This window comes from Thalassophryne amazonica, chromosome 12 (assembly GCF_902500255.1).
Source record: "Thalassophryne amazonica chromosome 12, fThaAma1.1, whole genome shotgun sequence".
NCBI lineage: Eukaryota > Metazoa > Chordata > Actinopteri > Batrachoidiformes > Batrachoididae > Thalassophryne > Thalassophryne amazonica.
The window spans coordinates 58,118,397-58,131,550 of record NC_047114.1 but is presented as its reverse complement, the minus strand read 5'-3'; the positions used below and the strand labels follow the sequence as shown (position 1 = coordinate 58,131,550).

Here is a 13,154-nt window from a genome sequence, read left to right as displayed (position 1 = left end):
TTCTATGGTTTTATTTTATTGTATGCTTGCTTTATTCCCATGAATTTTATTTCTTGATTTTAATGTAGATCACTTTGGTCACATTTTGATTGCTGTAAAGGACTATATATATATATATATATATATATATATATATATATATATATATATATAGACCTACTTGCTAAAAAAAATGTATGAAAATATGGTCCTTTAATTGTTCAAATGAGAATGTTGGCAGACCTTTTGTTGTGTGCCCTTAAAAATAAGAGCTGAGACGGGACGTGAAGGATGATGTCACAGTCACTCAGAACAGACAGGAACGTGAAACAAAATAAGAGACCACATAGAGGAGTAAAGATGAGAAATACGAGGAGAAAGTAAGTTAATGTGTCCTCCAGACATTACAGGCCAACATCTGGTTTGTTACTCTGAACGTCTCCCATCACAGTGATAGGAAGAGAGAAGCACGTCTCAAACAGCCTGAATTCATGTTGCTTGGAGTCAATTAGGAGAACGGTAACATAATAAAAGCACAGGATAATAACACATGCTGCAGTGGAAAATCACTTGCTTTGCCACATCTGTGTGGTTATTTGGAGTCAACACTTGAGAATGCAAAAAGAAATCCAGACATCCAAAGAGCTTAATTCTGGAAAGATCAAAAAGAGCTCCTGCCTGAATCTGTAAATAATGTGCATTCCAACAGTGTTCAGGAACTACAGTTAAAGCAGCTGATCTCTCCCCAGGCTGGGTTATATTAACGACAGAATGGCAGGACTGAACGTGACTCACATCCTCCATCATGTCACCGCATCGCTCTGCTGTGCATCCTGCAGCTCTTTATAGAGTCATGTTACAAGAAGCATGTTAAATAAACTTATCTTTTATTCTGGAACATGAAATTACTGCTGGTTTACTGCAATTCTGCTTTGTTCTAGACTCAAAGACATTGAAGTCAGGCTAATTACAGCTACAGTATATAATGTGTGCAAACATAACAGTCTGCAGAAGTTTCATTCCAACCTTTCGTGGCATTACACTGCAGACTGAGTGAGGGCCGGCGCTTATTCCATTTCTCCACCTGGTAAAATGTTAAATCACTGCTGTGTGATTTATTAAGTTTCAATGTAAAATAAAAGGAAACTGCTGTGACCATTGGGTTCTTGGTTACCTCCCTGACTGAGGCCCTTCTCCCCCAATTGCTCAGTTTGGACGGGCAGCCAGTTCTAGGAAGAGTCCTGGTGGATCCAAACTTCTTCCATTTACAGATGATGGAGGTCACTGTGCTCATTGGGACCTTCAAAGCAGCAGAAATGTTTCTGTACTCTTCCCAAGACTTGTGCCTTAAATAATCCTGTCTCGGAGGTCTACAGACAATTCCTTTGACTTCATGCATGGTTTGTGCTCTGACATGCACTGTCAACTGTAGGACCTTATATGTAGACAGGTGTGTGACTTTCCAAATCATGTCCAATCTATTGAATTTACCCCAGTTGGACACCAATTAAGCTGTAGAAACATCTCAAGGATGATCAGTAGAAACAGAATGCACCCGAGCTCAATTTTGAGCTTCATGTCAAAGGCTTCTTACTTTTTAAAAAAAATAACTTTGCAAACATCTAAAAAAAAAACTTTTTCACATTGTCATTATGGGTATTGTATGTAGAATTTTGAGGAAAAAAAAATTCATTCATTTTGGAATAAGACTGTAATGGAACAAAATGGACAAAAAGTGAATTGCTGTGAATACATTACTTTATATACATCCATCCATTTATAATTTCTATGTGAACATCTACTCAACTAGGGTGGCCTAGTTTTAGTGGCTCAGCAGCCTTTCGCCTGGCACATCTTTCTTCCTCATCTCTTCTTTTCAAAGGTCTTCACACAATTACAGATTGCTCTTCTCCACACCGATCTATCTGATAGAGCTGCGGCCCACTTATTCATCTCACAGTCCTTAGAAGTGCCAGTGCTTCTGGTTCATGTAGATAACTGAACAACCAGAAGATGTTTTGGTGCATGATGGGCATCCATTCTAGCCATATGTTCATACCATCTATTCTGTTGCAAAGTAGCTCCAATGCTTGCCCCAATGTTTTTTTCACAATACACACAGACTGTTAAAGACATTGCTCACTGACTTTCTTCTTAGCACCACATCCTAGAAGCACCTTGAGAATGAACGTCCTGGTAACATTACAGACTATTTTAACTGTGTTTTTCAAGATTTGACCTTGTAGTCTTTGGAATAAATGTGACAGTGTATGCAGGTATCTCCTCAAACACACACAAAGTGATGGTGGCTTCACTTTGCTTTTGTCACACTGATGGCTGCATGGAATTACTTCTGCCCAATGAGGACAGAAGTTACATGATCACTACTGTCTTTTTACTTGTGTACATGCGCTACTAAAAAAACTGTCAAATTGTGAAAAAAAATTTGAGGCTGATCCGTATGAGCTTAAAGCTTTATTTTGACCTGCAGACATGACACTTACTGGATCTTTGTTTATGCATATTGCTGTATAAACTACACATTGTTGTGTGCACCAGTCCCAGGAGCTCAGCATTTCCTGGAATACAAACCAGCCCACGTTGAACAATCATCACACAAAGTCACTTGGAGGACATCAGATCACCCATCAGGCACAGGTTTTACGTCGGATGCCCTTCCTGACGCAACTCCACATTATATGGAGAAATGTGGCAGGGGTGGGATTTGAACCTACCGCACTGAAACCAAGTGCACTAACCACTTGGCCACCACCCCTGCCAGTAGTGGAGGGTTTTTTCCGAGGGGGGGTTTCTGCTTTGCTACTTCAGGATCTAAAGCAGCAGATACATGTGAGATGTGTGTTGTGCTGGAAAACTGCAGCTCTCTTCCACACTGTGCAAACATGTGACACGTGTGATAGAATGGAAATCTGTCCTGCCCTTTGTGCTTTATTTAAGCCACTTTTCGGTTTCTTTTTACGTAACAGGCTCATTCTGTTGGCACTCCGCTTCCTCTCTGCACCAACTTTCCAGTGTATCCGCTCCAGTTTTCCAGGCGTCTGTTAGACCAGATTGTTGAGTTACAGTCCAGTGGTGGTAGAAGAACTGCTCCAAATGTTCACTTTGACCATCCCCACACTGGATTTGAGATGCTGTGACTTAGAATGACTTATGATATTGCAATAACTCTTGTGTCTTGCATGACCGTCAATGCTTCAAATGTTCAGACAATATACGATCAGACCAAAAGCATTTGGGCCCTAATTTACACGTGGCACAAGCAGTGCAGAGCCAAAGTGCCACTAGTTTCCAAGAAAAACAATTAGCATTTTCATGTCCAGCGCCCACTTCTCTAAGTAGCAATTTTACTTTTACCAAGGGGTACTGCTCGTAAAATGACATAGGGTCATGCACAGTGTTGTTGCTTTGCAGAATGGGATTGTCCCACAGATCATGCAGAGCTTTCCTGCTATTTATGAGTGGTGTTTGAAACGTTATGCACCCGACCAAGAAGAAACCATAACCAAATTAACGTAATGCTTTATTTTTCAACATAATCCCCATGTAATTCTATACACTTTTTCCAGCATCGTGCCTTAATACCCGTTCTCATAGAAGGTCTTATCCTGGAGCTCAAATAAGTCATCCACTGCGGATATACATTATCTGTATTATATTGAGTTCCAGCAAGATGCCTTTTCATGTATTGAAACAGATGGAAGACCAAAGGAGCCAGTACAGGGGAATAAGGTTGGTGCAGAAAAGTTTGAAGTCACAGTTAGAAATGGCAGCCATTGCAATGACTGATGTGTGGACCAGAGCATTGTCCTGGTGAAACAGAACACCTTGTTGGAGGTGCTTCTGGTTCATTTTCTCCCACACCCGTCGCAAAAGGAAGCATAATAGGTGCCATTGATGGTCTGTGCCATCTAGAGATAGTCCACCAATATGATGCCCTCAACATCCCAGAAGACAGAGGCAATGACCTTCCCAGCAGATGAGACCGCTTTTACTTTTTTTGGCGAGAGAGAACCCACAATTCCATTGCTTTGAGCGTTATTTGAACTCCGGTTCGAAGTGACGGGTCCGGGTCTTTATGGTCACAAATTGTCACATGAAGTTATCCAGGACACCTGGAACCTTGTGTGTTCTTGATCAGCCGTGAGAAGCCTTGGGAACCATTGTGCTGAAAGCTTCGTCATTCCCAGTTCTCCCGTCAGAACCAATTGAACTCTCATGTGGTAAATGTCTACAGTACTATCTACGTGACGCTCACTTGCTCTTCTGTCAGCGAGGACCATATCATGGATCTTCTGGATCAAATCAATTGATGTGGCAGTTCTGGGTGTTTCTGATCTTGCTTCATCTTCAAAGCTTGTTCTGCCCCTCTTTAATTTGGCTGACCAGTGTTTAACTGTACACTGTTAAACCGAACACCTCATTTTAATACAATAATTAAGTTAATGTAACTTAAACTTTGCAAAAAGATATAGTCACTCATTTCCATTAATTAAACTAACTCAAAAATGAATTGTTGCCATAACAACTCAACTCCTTTAAGTGCATTTAAAATTTTGGGGCATTTAAGTGTTGGTGATGTATTTCCAGTGCATTCCATTCACTCATTTTAACTGAGTTTATGTAATGGAGGCCAGTAGATGTTGCTGTGCATATGTAGTTAGTAAACCTCACTCCCAACAGCTCAAAAGGATTCTCTGGTCACAAGGCCAGAGCCCTGAGTTTTAGCCTTCTGGTTAGAGAGTCCGACTTCCATGCCGGAGATCATGAGTTTGTGTCCCAAGGGGAGCGAATGGGCAGAGTCATAATGACACAACGCAGAGTGCAGCTGCTACATTTATACCATTATGAAAAACTGCAAGTTCTGTTCATGGGCTACCATTTAGCATTTTTCATTCTGTTGTAGTCCTTTAAGATTTTTTTTGTTTGTTTGTTTTTTTACCAAGTAGATTATTGTCAACAAGTAAACCAAAGAATGCATAAAAAAAATTTTTTTATCCAAAATATAATGCTAATTTTTTTAGGCAGAAACTTATTTACTAGAGTTACACAAGTTTAACTATAAATTGTTAAGTTACTAAAACTTTCACAATTAAATTTCTGGTTCGGGCATCTGATAAGGATGGCTTCTGGGCACCTCCCAAGAGAGGTGTTCCAGACACTTCCATCTGGGAGGAGACCAGGACTAGGTGGAGAGATTATATCTCCACACTGGCCTGGGAACGCCTCGGGATCCACCAGTCAGAGGTGGTCAATGTGGCACGGGAAAGGGAAGTCTGGGGTCCCTGCTGGAGCTGTTTCCACCGCGACCCAAACCCGGAAAAGCGGTTGAAGATGAGATTAATTATTTTATTTAAGTTAGCAAACTCAAATGATTTAAGGCAACCGGTTTCCTTAAATGGTTTGAGTTAAACTAACTCATTGAATTTTACAGTGTAGCATAAGCCAGGGCATCCTTCCTTAATGTTATTACCATGTCCTCACTGATCTCCTTCGGACACGTTCCCTTTTTTGTGAGATACTGAATCACAGCACATGCACCAGCTTTGTCCATTTTGCCAGTCTGACACACTCACTTCACTGGAATATTGTGTCTGCAACATTGCACGCAGTAAGTCAAACTTTCACACATGCTTAACAGAAATGTTGGTTTCTCAGAATGCGAAAGATGGAGAACCATGCCCTACTATTTCTGGGTCTGGATCAAAACTTTTCAAACACTCCTCGTATACAGTGTAACATTCAGATACAGTGAGGAAAATAAGTATTTGAACACCTTGCGATTTTGCAAGTTCTCCCACTTAGAAATCATGGAGGGGTCTGAAATTTTCATCTTAGGTGCATGTTCACTGTGAGAGACATAATCTAAAAAAAAAGAAAAAAAAGAAAATCCAGAAATCACAATGTATGATTTTTTTAATAATTTATTTGTATGTTACTACTGCAAATAAGTATTTGAACACCTGTGAAAATCAATGCTAATATTTGGTACAGTAGCCTTTGTTTGCAATTACAGAGGTCAAACGTTTCCTGTAGTTGTTCACCAGGTGTGCACACACTGCAGCAGGGATTTTGGTCCACTCCTCCATACAGATCTTCTCTAGATCTTTCAGGTTTGGAGTTTCAGCTCCCTCCAAAGATTTTCTATTGAGTTCAGGTCTGGAGACTGGCCAGGCCACTCCAGGACCTTGAAATGCTTCTTACAGAGCCCCTCCTTAGTTGCCCTGGCTGTGTGTTTGGGGTCATGTAATGCTGGAAGACCCAGCCATGACCCATCTTCAATGCTCTTACTGAGGGAAGGAGGTTGTTTGCCAAAATCTCGCAATACATGACCCCATCTATCCTCCCTTCAATACGGTGCAGTCGTCCTGTCCCCTTTGCAGAAGAGCACCCCAGAGTATGATGTGTCCACCCCCCATGCTTCACGGTTGGGATGGTTTTCGTGGGGTTGTTCTCATCCTCTAAACATGGTAAGTGGAGTTGATTCCAAAAAGCTCTATTCTGGTCTCATCTGACCACATGCCCTTCTCCCATGCCTCCTCTGGATAATCCAGAACTTCAAACGGGCCTGGACATGTGCTTGCTTGAGCAGGGGGACCTTGCTGCCCTGCAGGATTTTAAACCATGACAGCATCATGTGTTACTAATGTAATCTTTGTGACTGTGGTCCCAGCTCTCTTCAGGTCATTGACCAGGTCCTCCTGTGTAGTTCTGTGCTTTCTCAGAATCATCCTTACCCCACAAAGTGAGATCTTGCATGGAATACCAGACCAAGGGAGATTGACAGTCATCTTGTGTTTCTTTCACTTTCTAATAAATAATCATAACAGTTGTGTTGAGAAAGTGTAGTGACACAGACCCACAACAGGGGGCGTAAATGATCGGACAATGAAAGAGTCGAATATGAGCACAACCAAAACACAGAGGATAACAGAATTTAAGCAAACAGTCAATCCACAAAGGTGACGTGTGGGCAGGCTTGAGGATAGAAGACGTCTGTCCTGAGAAGAACCGGAACCACACGATTTCCTCCGCCACCGAACCTGGAGAATACTGGAGCCGCCAAGTCCCGAGTCCCCAGGTGGCCACCGTCTCCGAGTGTCGGATCTGGTACTGCTGGTGAGGAGAAAAAACAGTCAGATGTGGGTGCGTGCACACCCAGTAACAACAATGGTGGGAATTCCACCTCCACCTCTAACACACACTCGTGCAGCTTCTGTCTAACCACTTATCTGGTTGGGGTGTGAAGCGAAGCCGTTGCTGATCACACCAAACACCAATCTCACAGATAAGGAACACCACAGGAAAGCGGCTGCAAAAAGAGTTCAGACTAAGACACAGTTTAGTTTACGGCTGAGAATATTACCTTCACAGGTAGATGATATCTCGGCAACGAGGTGGAGATGACGTCCGGTTTTTATGGAGTGGAATGATGTAGTGAAGATGGATGACAGCTGGCATGAGATAATGAGTGACAGCTGTCACCCCCGGTTGTGTCCGTGGCGGCAGCGCCCTCTCGTGCCTGAAGCCCGCACCTCAGGCAGGGCACCCTCTGGTGGTGGGCCAGCAGTACCTCCTCTTCTGGCGGCCCACACAACAGGACCCCCCCTCAGGCTTGTCCGGGTGACGGCGGTAGAAATCGGCCAGGAGGGCCGGGTCCAGGATGAAGCTCCTCTTTACCCAGGAGCGTTCTTCGGGTCCATACCCCTCCCAGTCCACCAAATACTGGAACCCCCGTCCAGGAGCCGGCGCACTGTCCAAGCAGGCTCCCCATTGATGATCCGGGCAGGAGGCGGCGCCGGACCGGGAGCACAGAAGGGTGAGGTGAGGTGTGGTTTAATCCGGGAGACATAAAAACAGGGTGGATCCGCAGTGAAGCCGGGAGTTGGAGCTTCACTGCAGCAGGACTGAGGATTTTGATGATCTTGAAAGGTCCAATGAATCTGTCCATCAGTTTGGGGGAGTCCACCTGCAGGGGAATGTCCTTAGTTGATAACCACACCTCTTGCCCGGGCTGGTATGCAGGGGCCGGGGACCGCCGGCGGTCTGCATGGGTCTTAGCCCTCGTCCGGGCCTTCAACAAGGCAGAACGGGCGGTGCGCCACACCCGACGGCACCTCCGCAGGTGGGCCTGGACCGAGGGCACACCGACCTCTCCCTCCACCACGGGAAACAATGGGGGCTGGTACCCCAGACACACCTCAAACGGGGAGAGGCCGGTGGCAGAAGACACCTGACTGTTATGTGCATACTCGATCCAGGCCAGATGGTTACTCCAGGCCGTCGGGTGCGCGGATGTCACACAGCGGAGGGTCTGTTCCAACTCTTGGTTGGCCCGTTCTGCCTGTCCATTCGTCTGTGGGTGGTACCCGGACGAGAGGCTCACGGTGGCCCCCAGTTCTCTGCAGAAACTCCTCCAGACTTGAGAGGAAAACTGGGGACCACGATCCGAGACTACGTCAGCTGGTATCCCATGCAGACGGACGACGTGGTGGACCAGGAGGTCAGCAGTCTCCTGGGCCGTTGGGAGCTTCAGGAGGGCCAAGAAGTGGGCAGCCTTGGAGAATCGGTCCACTATCGTGAGGATGGTCGTCATGCCCTGGGACGGCGGGAGGCCCGTGACGAAATCCAGGCAGACATGGGAACAGGGGCGATGAGGCACCGGGAGTGGCTGGAGAAGTCCTTGGGTCCTCTTGTGGTCTGCCTTGCCCCTGGCACAGGTGGTGCAGGCCTGGATATACTCCCGGACGTCGGCTTCCATAGACGCCCACCAGAAGCGCTGCCGGACAACTGCCACGGTCCTTCACATCCCTGGATGACAGGAGAGCTTGGAACCGTGACAGAAATCCAAGACTGCAGCTCTGGCTTCTGGTGGGACGTACAGACGATTCTTCGGTCCAGTTCCAGGGTCCGGGCTCCGTGCCAGGGCCTCCCGGACGGTCTTCTCCACGTCCCAGGTGAGGGTAGCCACGATAGTGGACTCCGGAATGATGGGCTCCAGTGGATCCGACAGCTCTGTTTTGACTTTGTCTTCGTGTACCCGGGACAAGGCATCTGATCTTTGGTTCTTGGTCCCGGGGCGATAGGTGATCCGGAAGTCAAAACGCCCGAAGAACAGTGACCAGCGGGCTTGCCTGGGATTCAGCCGCTTGGCGGTCCTGATATACTCCAGGTTCCGATGGTCAGTGAAAACCGTGAACGGCACAGACGCTCCCTCCAACAGGTGTCTCCACTCCTCAAGAGCCTCTTTCACCGCAAGGAGTTCTCAGTTGCCGATGTCATAGTTCCATTCAGCCGGGTTCAACCTGCAAGAAAAGTAGGCACACGGGTGAAGAACCTTATCGGTCTCTCCGCTCTGGGATAGCACGACTCCTATCCCTGAGTCAGAAGCGTCCACTTCAACCACAAACTGGCGGCCAGGGTCGGGCTGCACCAGAACTGGTGCAGTCGAGAACTGTTGTTTCAACTCCCTGAACGCGGCTTCGCACCGATCCGACCAGGTGAAGGGGACTTTTGGAGAGGTCAGGGCTGTCAGAGGGCTAACTACCTGACTGTAGCCCTTAATGAACCTCCTGTAGAAATTTGCAAAGCCGAGGAACTGTTGCAGCTTCCTACGGCTTTTTGGTTGGGGCCAATCTCTCACCGCCGCAACGTTGGCCGGATCAGGGGCGACGGAGTTGGAGGAGATGATAAACCCCAGGAAGGACAAAGAGGTGCAGTGAAACTCACACTTCTCGCCCTTCACAAACAACCGGTTCTCCAACAACCGCTGCAGGACCTGACGTACATGCTGGACATGAGTCTCAGGATCCGGAGAAAAAATGAGTATATCGTCCAGATATACGAAGACGAATCGGTGCAGGAAGTCCCGCAAGACGTCATTAACCAAAGCTTGGAACGTCGCGGGGGCGTTAGTGAGGCCGAACGGCATGACCAGGTACTCAAAATGACCTAATGGGGTGTTAAATGCCGTCTTCCACTCGTCTCCCTTCCGGACCCGAACCAGGTGGTACGCATTCCTAAGATCCAACTTGGTGAAGATTTTGGCTCCATGCAGGGGCGTGAACACTGAATCTAACAGGGGCAACGGGTATCGATTGCGAACCGTAATCTCATTCAGCCCCCTGTAATCAATGCATGGATGGAGTCCGCCGTCTTTCTTGCCCACAAAAAAGAAACCTGCATCCATCGGGGAGGTGGAATTCCGGATCAGCCTGGCAGCTAATGAGTCCCGGATGTAGGTCTCCATTGATTCGCGCTCAGGTCGTGAGAGGTTGTACAGCCTGCTGGACGGAAACTCAACGCCCGGAATCAAATCAATGGCACAATCATACGGATGGTGCGGGGGAAGGGTGAGTGCCAGATCCTTGCTGAAGACGTCAGCAAGATCGTGGTACTCAACCGGCACTGCCGTCAGATTGGGAGAGACTGTGACCTCCTCCTTAGCATGTAAACTGGGAGGAACCGAGGATCCTAAACACACCCGATGGCAGGGTTCGCTCCACTGAACCACCACCCCAGACGGCCAATCAATCCGGGGATTGTGTTTCAACATCCACGGGAAGCCCAAAATCACGCGGGAGGTAGAAGGAGTCACAAAAAACTCGATCTCCTCCCGATGATTTCCAGACAGCACCAGAGTTACAGGTTGTGTCTTGTGCGTGATTAAAGGGAGAAGGGTGCCATCTAGTGCCCACACCTGCAATGGCGAAGGGAGCACCACCAGAGGGAGCCCTACCTCCCTAGCCCATCTGCTGTCTAGCAGATTCCCTTCTGACCCCGTGTCCACCAGTGCTGGGGCTTGAAGGGTTAAATCCCCACTCAGGATTGTAACTGGGAGTCGTGTGGAAATATGTGTATGTCCCACGTGAATGTCTTGGCCCACCCTAAGCCCAGTTTCTAGGGGCGGGCGTTGGTGTTTAACCGATTGGGGCAGTCTCTTAGCTGATGCTCACTCGAGCCGCAGACAAAGCACTCCCTGCGGGCCAGCCTCCTCTGTCTGTTAGGTGGTCTAAATGTGGCCCTGCTCATGTCCATAGCTTCGTCAGCAGGGGGAGCTGTAGCCACACGGAGCGTTGAGGCTGTGGAGCGTGGGGAGGGCGGAACCTTTTCGGACCCGGAAGGGAGAGGGACGGCGCATGCCCGGCCACGTCCTTCGTCTCGCTCCCGACGGCGTTCCTCTAACTGATTGTCTAACCGTATAACGAGATCAATAAGCCCATCTAAATCCCCCGGTTCTTCCTTGGCTACCAGGTGCTCCTTCAGGACCGACGACAGTCCGTTTATGAAGGCGGCGCAGAACGCAACGTTATTCCAGCCGGACCTCGCAGCCGCGATGCGGAAGTTGACTGCATATTCGGCTGCGCGCCGGCGCCCGTCTCATTGACAGCAGCACTGTTGAAGCAGTCTCTCCTCTGTTAGGGTGATCAAAAACCGTTTTGAACTCCCTCACAAACCCAGTATAAGTGGTAATGAGCCGTGAATTTTGCTCCCAAAGCGCTGTAGCCCAAGCGTGTGCCTCACCACAAAGCAAGTTAATTACATAAGCCACCTTACTGGCATCAGACGCGTACATTACGGGACGTTGTGCAAAGACGAGCGAACACTGCATAAGAAAGTCCGCACACGTCTCCACACAACCTCCGTACGGCTCTGGGGGACTTATGTATGCTTCAGGGGATGGTGGGGGGGGGGTCGTTGAACGACCAGTGGAACGTCTATATTCTGCACCGGGTCGGCAGGAGGAGGAGCTGCAGCAGCGCCCTGAGCGCGCGCTTCCACCTGCGCGGTGAGAGCCTCCATCCTGCGATTAAGGATGACGTTTTGCTCGGTCATCAGATCCAACCGAGCGGTAAAGGCGGTGAGGATTTGCTGTAATTCACCAATCACGCCTCCTGCAGACACCTGTGCACCCTGCTCTTCCATTGGTTGTCCAACAGATGGTTGACGCCCCTCGGGATCCATGACGCTGGCCGAGATATCCTGTTGGGAAAGTATAGTGACACGGACCCACAACAGGGGGCGTAAATGATCGGACAATGAAAGAGTCGAATATGAACACTTTACTGTTGTGAAAGAGCACAACCAAAACACAGAGGATAACAGAATTTAAGCAAACAGTCAATCCACAAAGGTGACGTGTGGGCAGGCTCGAGGATAGAAGACGTCTGTCCTGAGAAGAACCGGAACCACACGATTTCCTCCGCCACCGAACCTGGAGAATACTGGAGCCGCCAAGTCCCGAGTCCCCAGGTGGTCACCGTCTCCGAGTGTCGGATCTGGTATTGCTGGCGAGGAGCAAAAACAGTCAGATGTGGGTGCGTGCACACCCAGTAACAACAATGGTGGGAATTCCACCTCCACCTCTAACACACACTCGTGCAGCTCCTGTCTAACCACTTATCTGGTTGGGGTGTGAAGCGAAGCCGTCGTTGATCACACCAAACGCCAATCTCACAGATAAGGAACACCACAGGAAAGCGGCTGCAAAAAGAGTTCAGAATAAGACACAGTTTATTTTACGGCTGAGAATATTACCTTCACAGGTAGATGATATCTCGGCAATGTGGAGATGACGTCCAGTTTTTATGGAGTGGAATGATGTAGTGAAGACGGATGACAGCTCGCATGAGATAATGAGTGACAGCTGTCACCCCTGGTTGTGTCCGTGGCGGCAGCGCCCTCTCGTGCCTGAAGCCCGCACCTCAGGCAGGGCACCCTCTGGTGGTGGGCCAGCAGTACCTCCTCTTCTGGCGGCCCACACAACAAGTTGTTGTCTTCTATCAAGCTGCTTGCCTGTTGTCCTGCAGTCCATCCCAGCCTTGTGCAGGTCTACAGTTTTGTCCCTGGTGTCCTTAGACAGCTCTTTGGTCTGGGCTATGGTGGACAGGTTGGAGTGCAATTGATTGAGTGAGTGTGTGAACAGGTGTCTTTTATACAGGTAACAAGTTCAAACAGGTGCAATTAATACAGGTAAAGAGTGCAGAATGAGAGGGCTTCTTAATGAAAAATTAACAGGTCTGTGTGAGCCAGAATTAATGCTGGTTGGTAGGTCTTCAAATTCTTATTTGCAGCAGTAACATACAAATAAATTATTAAAAAAATCATACATTGTGATTTCCGGATTTTTTTTTTTTTTTTAGATTATGTCTCTCACA

General features: G+C 47.8%; 1 protein-coding gene across 1 annotated transcript in view; it reads right to left on the bottom strand.

Annotated features, from left to right (window-relative positions):
* Positions 1-2,835: 2,835 nt before the first annotated feature.
* dusp12 (dual specificity phosphatase 12) overlaps positions 2,836-13,154 on the bottom strand; it is a 35,072-nt gene continuing 24,753 nt past the window's right edge. Inside the window, exon 9 of the mRNA XM_034183655.1 lies at positions 2,836-2,846. The gene's annotated coding sequence lies outside the window, so the exon portion shown is untranslated. The remainder of the gene's footprint in view (positions 2,847-13,154) is intronic.